Raw genomic sequence first — 12,150 nt, 5'->3', positions numbered from 1 at the left:
CTGATTGCTACGTTACGTATTCATTTTAATTTTTTTTTGGTACATTTTCATTTTAGTTTGTTAATTAATACGTTAATAAGTTATAATTTTTTTTTAGAAAATTTAAAAGTATAATATTATAGTGGAACATATTAGCACTCATCACATAAATATAATATATTACTTATTTTTATAAAATATATATTTAGAAGTATATATCGTTAGAATGGACTACTTCTAGCTGAAAGTGGATTAGTAGCGCATGTGAGGGAACGCCTTTGAACGAGTAATACTTATCCTTCACTCAGCTTGATTTTTTTTTTTATCAAGTAAATTTTTTAATTCAAGTACAATTCGACTCAAATAAGATAGAGTTTAAGTACACAAGAGCAAGGTGTGTAGGTTGAATAAAATCATAATATAAGCTAAACTACGTAAATCCATATTGTTAAACTTATTTTAAACTAATCATTATAGTGAAATGTACATGTAAATGTTGTTATACCATGTTTATTAAAAAAACATGAGAATTAAAGTATTATAGTAATTATTTTTATACTTGTATTTAAGAAGAAGAAAAATATTTTAGGATTTATATCTCTTTTAATATTCATTTTCAATAAATATCAATATATTTATATTCAAACTCATTGCTTATATTCAATCAAATTTAATTTATTTTGATAGATTAGTAAGGTGAGCCCTAGAAGGCTTTCGCCTTGGCGAATGAGAACGTCATGTATGAACATGAGATGCAAAATGTGTAGACAATTTTTTGAGAAATGAAAAATGAGTCATCATCACCTTTGTTTAACTTCTCATGTTATCTTTCCACCTAAACATTCTATACACAACGAAAAAGGTAGAAAGAAAAAGGAACTCCTTGCATGAGATCTCTTCATTCATTGGTGTAAAATTATGATTTTTACTACCATTCCATAAAAGAGATATTGACGTGGAAGATATACTATGCATGATGAGGGAAATAGTGAATGAGGTGCCAAAAAATCTCAGGGTGTGTTGTAGAAATTCCCAATTGACCCTTTTGTAGACCTTTTTTAAATCTAATTTAAAAATAACATCATCTTTCTTTCTCGGGGATTTATTCATGTGATAGATAATCTCTTAAAGAACAATTGCATCTAACACCCCGTTTGAGATGAAGCTACTCTAAAGAGGGTTAGAGTATCTCCAACCTAGCAACTCACTTAGGGTGCTTAAAATGGGACTCATATGTACACATCACTCACTTTTACTCTTTCCAATACAAGTACCTTTGAACATTTAATTCTCACAATGAAACAACTCTCTTTGAGTGCTTTCAATGGGATCCACAAAAAATTATTTTATTATTAAAAACAATACACATCACTCACTTTTACTTTTTCCAATACACATCATTCACTCATTTATGTTTATTTTTTATTTTTTTAATATCTTAAAAATAAATAACACTCGTGCTACAGTAAGCTACCGGTGGTTAAAGAGAAAAGTAATTAATGTGTGTGTAGTGGAAAATGCTTATTAGACAACGTTGCTTTCAATGGGATCCACAAAAAAAATATTTTATTATTAAAAACAATACACATCACTCACTTTTACTTTTCCCAATACACATCATTCACTCATTTATGTTTATTTTTTATTTTTTTTAATATCTTAAAAATAAATAACACTCGTGCTACAGTAAGCAACCGGTGGTTAAAGAGAAAAGTAATTAATGTGTGTGTAGTGGGAAATGCTTATTAGACAACGTTGCTTGCAAAGCTCACATGCTTGCGGAACAATGCATTAAAATTGTTCTTAATCATCGCATTTGATGGATAAATGATTAAAGTCACCGAATAAAAACCATAAAAGAGAAGTTTGTTCTCTTAAATAACAATAAAAAAAATAATCCAAGAATCCTTACCGATGACCTAATTTTTATCTTTGGTTAAATCAAATTTGACCATATAAAAATTCTTCCCCATATCAACCACATCAATGCCTCTCAATGGTCTCCAAATTGCTTTCAGTCAATCTTTCATGATGAGGAAAAGTTCTAACATTATGTTATCATCAATATACCATTGAAGCTTCACCCTATCTCTATCCAAGTGCTATTTTAAACAAAATACTTCCAATAAGTTTCACATGTTTAAGACAAGTCAACGAATGCTCGGATCCAAGAAGTTTATCATGAAATGATATCTTCAAAGGATTAGAGTCATCTCCTCCGTTTATGGCTCTAATTATGGGGATATGAAGGGGGATAATTCTTTCTCACAAGAAGGAGCTTAACAATGTATCAAACATAAGTAAAATAAAAACTCAAATAAATTTTAATCAATAAAAAATGTGTTAGAAAAAGTATTAAAAAGTAATAATAAGACTCATCTTATTATAGTTAATTGGAGTTTATGTATTTCTTTGACACTCATATTTGGAGAAAAAGTAATAATAAGACTCATCTTCTTATTAAAAAGTAATAATAAGACTCATCTTATTATGTCCGTAACAATGACACATCAGTCAGGTTGGAGTGAATAGGAAGCAGGGGTAATATTGGTAGTCTTAGGGGCCAGTAATTGACGAATTTGTGACACTATGGTTTGGTTTTGTCGCAAGGGTTTTAGCAAACACTCTTCCTTCTTTTACAATGAATGAACATGTGTGCAATTATGGTTTTGTTGTTATTAACATTTAGGGTATTTTTTTTGTAATAATAAATGTTAATTTAGAATTAGAGGACATTTTTTAATACATTAATTTCAATGTATTCTTTATCACAGGCTAAAACTAATTAAAAATTAAAATTTCATTTGTGAAAATTCATTATATACAGAATGACAAATATACTTTTTGCAAATTTTAATAAATTATTCTTTTAATTAGCCCATGCATTATACAAGACAAATGTTTATTTTAATGAAATTAAATTTCATAATACATAAAATTTTGTAATATATAAATTATATTTTATATTTACAATGAATTATTTAAATTGTGAGATAAAGTTATTTTTAATAATTGATAATTTATTTTAAAACAATTAATTGAAATTCAAAATTGAGATAAGGATGCAAAAGAGTAGATTGAAAATGGATAGATGATTAAAAATATCAAATATACATGTAAAAAGTAAAAGAATAGTAGTTTGAAATTTTTGAAAAATAATTTTTTTGGACTAGTTGTAGCAGGGTAGTAAATGAACTTCCAAATTAAGTAGAGAAAAGAGAAAATATTGAGGATGTCTAATTGATGGCGAGGAGAGTGGAGTCTCACTTTCTAAGTTATGTATTTTAATTTATACGATAAATTATGCATTGCTCAAGGTAAAATTAAATTAAATTAAATTATGGTGATCTTTTCTCACTAAAAAAATTTAAAAGTAATTAGCATTTCAATTTGTGCATTGCTCAAGGTAAATGTTTACTTTTATATAATTGAAATTCAAAATATATAAATTATATTTTGAATTTATAATAAATAATTTAAATTTTCATATAAGGTTGCTTAAAAAATTTAATTTAGATACAAAGATGAAAAATGTTGATTAAAAGAGATATATGATTAAGAATATCAAGTACATGAATAAAAATAAAAATAAAATGATAGATTGAAATGATTAAGGGACAACTTTTTGTTTTTTTTTGTTTTTTGATATTTGTAAGTGTGATATTTGAAATACATGTCAAAAAGAGAGAATAAAGAAAATAGTATAAGAATATTTCTCTAATTGAGAAAGTGGCAAAAGTGGGAATTTCAGATTGTGTATTATAATTTATAATATATATATATATATATATATATATATAAATATATAACTTTAATTCATTATCATTCAAACTAGTTTTAATTTAAATAATTTTTGACCCAATAACATCATAAATTAAGGAATCAAAACAAGTTACTAATAAATTTTGAAGAAAATTTATATATAACTCCTAACAAGTAATCTTTTGATTACTTAAATTACGTTCAAATAACACAATTAGGGTTAAATTACTTAAAATGTTTACTTTACTATTTGTAAAATCAATTATTTCCATTGTATACTCATTTTAATATAAATTTATTATTAAATTAATATAGACGAATATCTAAATTATATTTAATGATTCAAAATCAATTGCACACAAATTAATTATAGTCAAGTTTAAAATAAACAAGTAGTTTAAAAAAATTCAAAAGTAAAGCGGGCTAGAAAAAAGATGAGGATTAATTAGTACAAATCCTTTAAATGGTGGCTGAACGACCAAGTTGTTGTTGCCTATTGGGTCTTTAAAAAAATTTAGGTGCATAATGCTCAAGCAAAGATATTTTGTTTCAAACCATATAAAATTGCTGCAAGTGGATCGAGCACTGCGCAACAACCATCAAACGCAGTACTATAGTATTCTATATAGTATTCTTAGAAGCAATGGTACCAAAAAGAACAAAGGTCTATCTAGGGACACACCAATCCCTTAATTTGCCAACTTAGAACCGTGTTACAACCATCAAACCACCGTTATTATTAATCAATTAACGAGACAGGTTGAGGTTGAGTTTTGCTTATCTTATCCCCACTCCAACTCTTCATTTTTTATATCCTCGCTCTCGAAACCCGACGGAAGTGTAGATTTATCTCATCCTCACTTCTGACGGGATCGGATTTTTCCGTCTCAACCCCGACTCTAACCCTAATCAACTCAAATTTTTTTTTGGGACGGGTCCGAGAGGGATCCAGCTAGTTTGGATCGTATTGCCATGCCTAGAAGCATTGTGATTCACGAAAACAACACATGACAAGGCGCCTCGTGGCAGTGCAGCTTCGTCCCAGCTGAACAATGAGAGTGATTGATATTTTGAATATTTTTATAAGCAAAATATCATTATGAGTATTTCTTTTAAAAAAAATAATTAATTGATATAGGTCATTGTTGATTATTAACCAATCAAAATAACATGTATGACCAATAAATTGATAGAAAATATAACATGTATCGAAACGTAACGTTTTGACGGATCAATAGTTAAAAAGACCCATACCGATGAATTGTTTTTTAAAAAATAAATTATATTAATATTTTGTTTACGAAATTAACTCAAAATGTCAATCACTCGAACAATGATGCAGATGCAGGTACATTGTTCGTTAGTTACGTTACACTTACTGGGATTACGACATTACGTTGTGTCACGTTTCATGTAGCAATTTATGGTAATGCCACGCAACAGTTGACACGTAAGTTGCTGTTTGTTAAAGTGTGACCCACGCACATCATTCAAAAAATATTCAAAATTCGTAATTGACATTTTTTGTTTTGTTTGGACTTTGTAATTGACAGTTCAAAATTAATGTAGCTATATTAAATAATAATATTTTTATTATATTTTTTCTGCACCAGAATATATTCTTTACTAAAAATATGTATTTTTAAAATTTCAAAAATTACAAAAATATTATTTCTGTATTATAATTTGATTCAAGACGTAGTCTAATATGAAGTAGTGAAAAAGAATTATATACAATAATAACTACATGTAAATTCACTTTTTAATATTAAAGCTTTGTAGAAATAATATTTGCAAGAGATAAGTTATTATATGAGTTTCCTCTATTTAAAAATGGGGGGTTTATTAGTGAAAATTTTATATATACTCTTCATTGGTGAAAATTTTATATATACTCTTCTTTTCATATAATATGTATCATTCTTATTTTATAATTCATGTTTTATAAGTTTTCATATTAAATCAAGTCAGCTTTTTAATTCCAGTAAAAAAGATCAGTTTTTTAATTAATTGTATCCTTGTTTATTTAATTAATGCTCATACGTTTAATTAATGTTAAATAACATATTTGTGACTAATGATTATAATAATAAAATATTAATTAAATTAATATTTAAAATTTTAAAATTTAATATATATATATATATATATATATATTTGTAAATATCTGATAATATACAGGATGCTTGCCTTTTATTTTAAAAGAAATGCGCATTAAACATTCTGATTGGTCTGATAAAGAAAATGCAGAAAATAATTTAAGTAAAAACAAGGTGAAGAAAAAATAGGTAGAAGTTTATGAAGTTTAATAGTATAAAAGAAATATAAAAAAAGTGAGGAAAAAGAAAATTTATATTTTCTCTCCACTTATTTGATTAAATATAAAATAAAAACTAACTTCTTTAAATAGACAATGATGCCCTTTAAAAAATTCTAATATCTTTGTTATATTTTGTTGTGTTTTGATATATTTGACAGGTAATATAAAAATCATTTCAAAATCATAAAACAAAATGTTATTTGATTAAACAAAATAACATAAATATTTATTTATTTATTTATGTAAGTTAAGAATACACAATACAATTCTTAAACAAGACAACATACTATGTACCTATAATGCTTGCTTAGTGAAGTATTTGCCTGATTATGTTTATAGTGTCCCGATCAACAATTCATTCAAATTCGATGTCGCACGAAGTGGTACGCGGAAGCTTCTCAGAGAATAATTAATGTGCGAAGGAGAAAACAGAGTTTTGTATGAAACTCAAGAAGTTAATTAGCAAGAACAAAATAGAATAGAAAAATACAAAAAATTGGGATCTTTTAATAATGATTTAGCTGATATGAGAAATAGTTGATGACAAAAATGTACTGAGTTTTGTGCACAATTTTTTTCCCGTCTCACGATCAAATGAAATTCAGTACATATTTCCCAATCAAATGAGTTTGTAGATGAGTGTTCTCATCAAATTATGCTAAGTTAACTTTAAACCATATATAACTTAATTACTTTGCAGTAAAAAAAACTTAATCAATATATAGGCAATTTTTAGGCGATATGTATAAGATATTTTTTAAGAAGATTTTTTTTATCAATAAATGAAACGTAAATTATAATATTATTAAAAAGTAACTTTAAGTTTTGTAAAATATCAAAAATTGATTTAATTGACAAAACGATTTTACACTAGTAATTTGCAAATATCTTATTTTTCACTATTGATTGAAAACTTTACATTAATTAAAGAAATTGAGGAAAGTAAAGATTTCTTTTGAAAGAATAATAATTCAAGACAAAATATTTATCTAAGTTGATATAAAGAACTCAAAAGTCACGTATGGCAAATTGAGGAAGACACAAGCTATATATGAGAAAAACACTGGCTATATATATGAGAAAGAAAGTTATTATCTTACTTTCAAAAGCAAAAAAAAAAAAAAATTATTATATGCAAATAAATTTATTTAAAAAAAATCTCCCATTTTTTTAAATAAAAGGGAAAAGTTCCACTAGCATAAAAGGACGTACAGGCTAGGTTACATATATTCTATTTGGTAAACCAAGATTACATGATGATTTTTAAATCAAATTGGTTATTGAATTGATAAAGTGAAATCATACACATTAGTATAAGGTTCCAACGTATTCACATGCATAAAAATAATCAATTTAATAAAAAAATTAATATTTAATTTCCTCTGTTTTTCAAATTTTCTTAGATCAACTGTCATCATATACCAATTAGTCTTTAAGGGAAGTGAATTATTAGACATTAGTGTTCTTTGATCTAGAAAAAAGAATTGATAAAGTATGAAGGTGTTGAAATTATAAAAAGAAAGTTATATATATTAATGGTTGGGTGCTAGATTAATCACCATTGCTATAATATTTGTTAATAGAAATTAAACCTTAACTATATATAGACATTTCAAATATATTATTGTGTTAGTATAAATAGTAAACGATTAATGGATAAACACTATGAAACAAATCAGACAAGGTGGATAATGGATGATCACTAGCTAGGATCAAATTTTGAATGCTGTTGTGTCACGAATAAGATATTGTAATTTTCTTTACGTGCAAATTGGTTTTATTTATTGTAATTATCTCTATGCTGTAGAATACCCCACTTCATTGGACTGAAAAGTATATTTTCCTTAACAAGAACGACAATTAATGCAGAGCTCCCTTCACACCAAAAATATTTGTTATCTTAAAAGACCATATATAACATTCAATCTTATCTTCCTCTTAAACTGACCATTACATAATGAACACCAAATATTGGCATGTTCTGTAAAGAAATACTCGTTGACTTCACTATCATTATATTCTTGACAAATTATTTAAGTGAAATTTAATAACATGTTATATGAACGAATGAATAAGGAAATTGTTAATTTCCGGAAATATCTCTTTGGTGACGGCAACAAAAGGCTCCCTAGTGATCTTTATCCGTAAAATGGGACAAACAAGTGTCAAATTTGAAAGGAAGTAATGATGTGCATGTTTAGAAGAATTTATTTAAACTCACGAAAGTGATTTTTTTTTTGAAAGCTATGAAAGTGATTTATGATGTTTATATAACTCTTGTTTTGAATTAATTTTAATAAATTTTTCTAAAAAAACTTATAATTTAACATATGAATATTTTTATTTGATAAATTTTATAATTATTTATTCAATTTCACCCTAAAGTCTGATGGTAGCTAATTAATCTCGTCAGCTTTTCCTTCCTTATAATTATAAGTCGTGGATTAAAATCCAAGATGTTTGTTGGTAAAATATTCATTATTTTAATGTGACCCTTCATAAGATTGATGGGTTACTTTTTCTTAAAAATAAAATGAAGGTCTCCGCGGTTATTCTAATTTTTTATTTTTAAAAACAATATGAATTAAAAATATTGCGATCGTACCGTTGGATTTATTACTTTATCGCTTTATGCATGGCTTTGGAAAAAAACAATGGCAATCTGTGTTGATTGTGTTCTGACTATTTTACACAGCAAATGAACGATTCATTTGCTATTTGATAGGAGCTATTAATAGAAAGTAAATTACTTGCTATAATTTTATAATTCCATCTAAATTCTTTGACTAGCTTTTTTCTTTATCTAGTTTCTAAAGAAAAGGAAAAAAAATCATCATGTAATAATTTCTACTAAATCCTTCTTTGTAATTCTCATAATGCCAAAATTAGACAACAAAAATAAGTCAAAAGAAGGCTTAGTAAAGTTGCACTAAAAAATATTTAAAAAAAACACGACATATTTGTACAACAATGTCATTTTCTTTTAAAACAAGACACACATATGTAGAAATATAGTTTTTCTAATGACATTGGCCCGCACTACATTATTTTGGATGAGAGACCTCTAAATTGTTTCAATCTCTCTCTATTAATTATTTATTATATTTCATAATTCTCAATTGTATAACTTTATTGCATAAATTGTTGAATAAATAATACATTTTTTTTAAAAAGTTAGATAAGCATCATGAATTTCGGCATTACTTATGCATTTTAGCGGCTTGAATGGAAAGTGAATACTACCAGTTTTTGACCCCAAAAGTAAAACAAATAAAATTTACTCAATTAATACAAGTATTAAATTATTTACATAAATAATATAAAATATTATTTGTGTGAGAAATCGTTTATCCACATCCAGATTTCACAAACAAAGTGCTAATTGATTTTTTTTTCAATGTTGGGAAATGGGTGTCCCATGATTTCTTAACATGTTTTTTTTTTAATTTTTATAATCTTATCATTTTTTGCTTTTTTACTTTTTGTTTTTATTTTTGCTTTTTTTAATTGTATACTTATTTATTTATTTATTTAATGTTTTCAATTGTGCCATTTACTTATTTATGGTTTTTGATTTGTTTTTTTAATTCTATATTTTTTGTTTTTTTTCATTTACATATTTTTTATAAAATTATTTCAGTCTTTCTATAAAAAAATTAAATTAATTTGTTGTTAATAAAATTGTATTTAACCAATAACTTTAATTGAACTAAAAAGAGATTAAGTTAATATAAAATATAATAGAATTACAAAAAATACAACATAATATTTAAATTACCATAGTTTTGACTAACAATTAAAATTACAAACAACATAACGTAGGAATTGTTTTTACATATGATGTTGAGTAGTTATAAACAAAATTTTAATATTATGAATAATACAAAATTAATTGATATTTATTGTGAAGAGAAAAAAGTTTAACACTCACTTATAATAATAATTAGTTTTTTTATGTCATTATTCTTGAACTTTCTCATGAAATTTTGTATAATATGTCAAATGTAGAACACATGCACATAATTTTTTGGCGTCCTTCCACCATCCCGTCTTGATTGGCACTTTTGATTGACTCGTGCCTGTTTGAAATCAAGCAAAGACCATTTTCTAGTGTGACATGCCTTCTCAAATTGTTAAGGAAGAAGAATTAGGCTTTCATTGTTTCACCTTCGACAACGACGAAGGTTATTGGAAGTATTTTGTTGTTCCCATCTTATGTAATTGCCACAAGAAAAGTCCCTTTGTATTTTCTGTACAACCAAGTTCCATCGACTTGAACAACAAGCTTGCAATATTGAAACCCATCAATATGTGGTTTGAAACTCCAAAAAAGTCGGTGGAATTTCACGACACCCTTTATTATTTGACCTTGTTGAGAGGGCATTGATAGTGTTTTCTTCTCTATGACCATACTAGGAAGATATTTTTGCATAGCTTACAATAATCTTGGTAAATCATGATATGATTTTGCCCAGTTGCCATAGATGTTTTCAATGACCTTTTACTTTGTCAATCATACTTTCCTGTACGTCGTAGTGTATCCTTTTGTACTTTCGACATGTGCTATCAAGGTTGACACTGAAATTGATGAATCATTATCGATCAACATGTGGATACTTTTACTGATGAGCATATAAGATAACTTCGCATAATCTTGTGATATGACAAAATTTGAACATGTATAGGGTTCATGGAGCTTTCTGATTTCCCATTTCTTGTTTGCAAGGATGTATGTTGTCCTGCACCTCCAAACACATCCATCATCATCACATTTGACAATTAGCTATGTTGAGTTTGATAGTTTGGTACTGTAATTAGCTCATTTGTTCACATGATACCGTTGCAAAGCATGTTGAACTTTGGTTTCCAAACGCATCCTTTGAAAGAGGGTGCCCACTGCATGTTGGACCTTTTCGCGATCCAACATATGACCATATTCAAAATCTTGAAAATTAGATTCTAGGTCAACAATTGTCATGTAGTATGTTGGTGTAGTTGTTGATGGAGCTATAGGATCGGGCATTTCATCACGATCTTCATGGGGTTGGTTGCATAAAATTTCTTCTTAATCCTCACTAAAGGGATCGAGTTCTTTGTTGGGTAAGTCAAACTTTGTAAATTCAGGCTCATTTGGTTGAGTTGATGGGATAGCCTCTGCTCCAGTATGCATGAGGTTGATCCTTAATAAGACCAAATGATTGTGAGGCTAACAGATTGATGGAAAATGGTGTGGAAAGAAGTTGTGCAAAAAATAATGTGGTTGGATGTCATTCATTTACTTGTGGTTAAGTTAAATCTAATGTCGGCTGGTACAAATCGACATAAGTATATGATGGGGTTGCATCTGATACATGTGAAAAATAGGATTGGAGATATGAATAATAATGGTGTTTATGAGATATTGGCTGGGGAATTGGGTGGGAAGCGTATCTAGCTCAATTTTGCATACAATTTAATGAATGTAAGAACCTTATGTTGTTGAAAAACAACAATCATGCTTGTAATGTTGTCATTGTCAACAAGATTCACTATTGTATACTTGAGCATTATGCGTCCAATTAGTTGTGGGTATTAAAAGAAGATATTATCGACTCGATCAAGTGGTCGAAGTTTGAGCCTTGGTGGATCTTGCTTTTCAAGGCTTAAGCGTGACGTCTCACTTTGTCTGAAAGAATACTGAGTTAAGACATTCAAATCTATCCCCTTCATCTGATTTGATAATATGACCGTTGTAGTGCAAAAACCAATTGGCAGATGAGGAAGACATGTCATGTATTGTGTTTACAAATTTGGAAGTAATTAATTGGGAAAGAAAATGTTGGGGGATGTGTAAATGAAGATGAATATGACTTGTATATGTAAGGAAAATCTTCGACTTGATTTGAATCATTTATTTTTAAGATACAATCTGCATCCTTCATTTTAGAATTTTAATTAAAGCATAGGATTCCTTGATGCATTGATGTAAATCAAAGGATTTCCTGACACAAAGCATAAGATTTGCTGACGCATTGACATAAAGTGAAGGATTCCCTGACACATTGACACAAAGTAATGGATTCCCTAATGCACTGACAGAAAGCATAAGA

Source organism: Glycine max, chromosome 18 (genome assembly GCF_000004515.6).
Source record: "Glycine max cultivar Williams 82 chromosome 18, Glycine_max_v4.0, whole genome shotgun sequence".
Classification (NCBI taxonomy): domain Eukaryota; kingdom Viridiplantae; phylum Streptophyta; class Magnoliopsida; order Fabales; family Fabaceae; genus Glycine; species Glycine max.
Note: the sequence above shows the minus strand (reverse complement) of the source record.